The following is a 2,993-nucleotide window of genomic DNA, read 5'->3' as shown; positions in this document are numbered from 1 at the left end:
TTTCCCTCCACTTTCTAGCCTTTTCCCTAGCCTCCTTTTTGGCTTGCTCTCCGACAGCAGAGACAGTGGCAGTGGTTTTGGCTACTTGGAATTCTCTGCTTGGGTCAAGCAAACCACCAAACAAACTTTAAAAATCTCTTAGATTTTCTTCCAATCTCTCCAATCGGGTCTTCACAGTTTTCTCTTCCTTTGCTCCTCCTCCAGTCTGCCAGGGATCAAGGTGACCAGAGGTCGTTTTTATCCTACAAAGGCCTCTTTCTGGAGTTCAGTCTCTTTAGGTTCTTTTGTACCCTCGACTCCCTGATGTGTTCAGAAAACCCGACATTCTGAAGTTTACAGGCTTGCTTTCATTAGCAGGTTGAGAGGGAGACTCTGTTGCAACTTTGCACAGCCTAACCAAATGCTTCCAGATTTCTGTGCCAAAATTGCTTCTGTCATCCCTGAAGCGAGTTCCTTTAAAATAAATATGGCAACAGCCTAGTCACTCTCAATAAAGAAACTACCCATTCGAGGGCCTACTTTGTGCCATGTGATTGTGTGCTGTTTCAAGTAAACTTTCCATTACACTTCATTTATTCAATTGATATTAAGAGACAGCCATGATTGTTCTTATACTAAAGTTGGGAACATTAGAAATCATCATCATCATCATCATCATCCTCATCAAATGCTGCCATGGAAATTTCCAGAAGTGAAATGGCTGGCCACTTACAGGTGCATTGCCAGGCTTTACTTAGACTTCTGGATGAGATTTCTGGGTACCTGGGAGGGACAAAAGAATGTCATGTGGAATTTAGGACACATTTCAGAAAGTTACCCATAATACTGTTCACTGACTTCACAAGCGTTTATGGACATCCTGCCGTGATCCAGTCTAGCAGTCACTCTGGCAGCCAATAACGGCCCAAAGACACACATGGTCCCTCCCCACCACCTCCCAGAGCTTAACATTTAATAGCACCCATACATGGGTGCTATGTAGAATATATGATTAGTTGTCTAAGTGTAGGCATGGTGTTTTCCACATAGGCAGTATCTTTGTTTTACCTTAAGAAGGATCTTCTCTTGTTCTTCAGGTCTGGTGCTGATGTATTTTCTGTGCAAACGATCAGGACAGATTAGCAGCATTGCTCAGTGAAAGCACGTAAACTATGTGTCATGGAAAACCTCTGTATTCTGGGTTCATAGCCATCTGCTTAAACAGAAGAGTCTGTGTTAGAACTCTTCTCCCTTTCTGTAATTTTGGAGCGTATTGTCACCAGCTGTGCTGAAGATTAGCTTGGTAGAGCGTACTGTGGAATGGTCAAGTTTAGAAGTCAGGCAATGGAGAAAAATGCAAACCTTGGAGTCAACAGGAAATAAGGACTCTGAGGTCAGGAGGTGACAGGGGGTCTTCTGTAGAGAAAGTCTAACATTAAGGGCTGGCCCATGTAAACGTTTGTACAAAAAAATCACTCCCGGTGTGGCCTCACAGAGTATCTTAAATTTGGTCTTGGAAACTGTGGAGTGCAGAATTTTCTTCCCATAACGACTAATAAATGGTGGAGAGTGGTGGAGTCTGAATGCGGGCATCAAAACAGGTGGAGGGGCACCTGGGTGGCTCAGTCGGTTAAGTATCCAACTCGATTTCGGCTCAAGTCATGATCTCATGGTTTGTGGGTTCGAGCCCCACATCAGGCTATGTGCAGTGAGCTTGGGATTCTCTCTCTCTCTCTCTCTCTCTCTCTCTCTCTCTCTCTCTCTCTTTCTGTCTCTCTCTCTCTCTCTTTCTCTCTGTCTGCCTCTCTGTTTCTCTCTTTCAAAAATAAACAAACTAGAAGAAAAAGCAAGCTGAATGGGATGTAAGATTTGGCACTTGGTCTCACTGTATATTTGTCATTTGGATCAAGTGACAGAAGTTCGCTGTCCCCGCGCATTCCCATCTGCTTCTCCATCATCTCCTGGACACTTGTTTCCTCTTCTCACCATCAGAGCATCCGCCGTGCCTCAACAAGTTGCCAGTCAACCAATTTTGAATACGGGACAATGAATGGACAATTTGTTCTTTCAATCTCAAGCAGGGAAATAAAACACATATTCAAGTTGGTTTTATGCAAGATTTCTAGTGTGTCTTTACATGGTTTCAAATGGCTTGGCTTAAATTCCCACACATGTGAGCATTGATCTCTAAGGAACATGAGATAAATTTTAAAAAGTAAACAAATCTGGTATAATTTATATAAATCGACTACTCCCATTAGGATTCTCTCCTGTGCACTAATCTCTCTGAAGCCACGGGGGCTGGGAAAACTTACATTGTTTTTAACAGAAGTTGAAAGCGTTACGCTACCTCCCATCATTCACCCAAAGCTCACACAAAAGTCACGTGAAGGGATTTTGAGCAGTAAGTCAAAGAAGTCTGTATCTGAATCATTCAGGGACAGCAGATGAGTGCTCATGTTCTGTGTATTGGTGGCTAGGTGCTGATGCCCAGACGTGAGCAAAGCCATCACTAACAGGACCTGACACTACAAAGCGTAGTGACCTTGAGCAGAGGAGGGAAGTGGGACTCACAGATTGGTTGTGGATGAAGACTGTGAAACAAGACTCTGGCTCTTACTTAAACTCTCTGTTTTAGTGGCTTTCTCTCCCCCAAGGGGAGCGGGGGGACCATGTGTCATCATTGCCAGGCGGGCACCCCGGAATTCCAGGACCCCCACCCGGCCTCCGCGGATACCGGCACTGGGGGGCATCTTATCTCTGCTGGCAGGCGGCCAGAATCTGGCTCCCAGGAGCTCTCCACCGGCCCAGAGATGGAGGGAGGCAGGACCCAGGTACCACTGGGTAATGACGGAAGTCCTGCTCATCCCCAGGCTCCTCTAAGGGCACCCCAGCAGGCAGGGAGAGGGACAGACACTGCTGGGTGGGGTGCCAGTCCCGGCTTCCTGCTTGGCCTCTGCTGCCCAGGACAGTGGTAAGTGTGGGTGGCTGGAGGTCACGGTCCTCAAGTGTTG

The 2,993-nt window shown here is 46.2% G+C and overlaps 1 long non-coding RNA gene across 1 annotated transcript; it reads right to left on the bottom strand.

Moving 5' to 3' along the window:
* Positions 1-178: 178 nt before the first annotated feature.
* Positions 179-1,981, bottom strand: LOC115296207. Its single transcript, XR_003910774.1, has 3 exons — positions 1,966-1,981; positions 1,048-1,192; positions 179-762 (listed from the first exon to the last, which is right to left on the bottom strand). It is a non-coding gene; the product is annotated as an uncharacterized LOC115296207 (long non-coding RNA).
* Between the last annotated feature and the right edge of the window lie 1,012 nt (positions 1,982-2,993).

This window comes from Suricata suricatta, chromosome 7 (genome assembly GCF_006229205.1).
Source record: "Suricata suricatta isolate VVHF042 chromosome 7, meerkat_22Aug2017_6uvM2_HiC, whole genome shotgun sequence".
Lineage (NCBI taxonomy): Eukaryota > Metazoa > Chordata > Mammalia > Carnivora > Herpestidae > Suricata > Suricata suricatta.
This window is presented reverse-complemented; position numbering and strand designations above follow the sequence as displayed.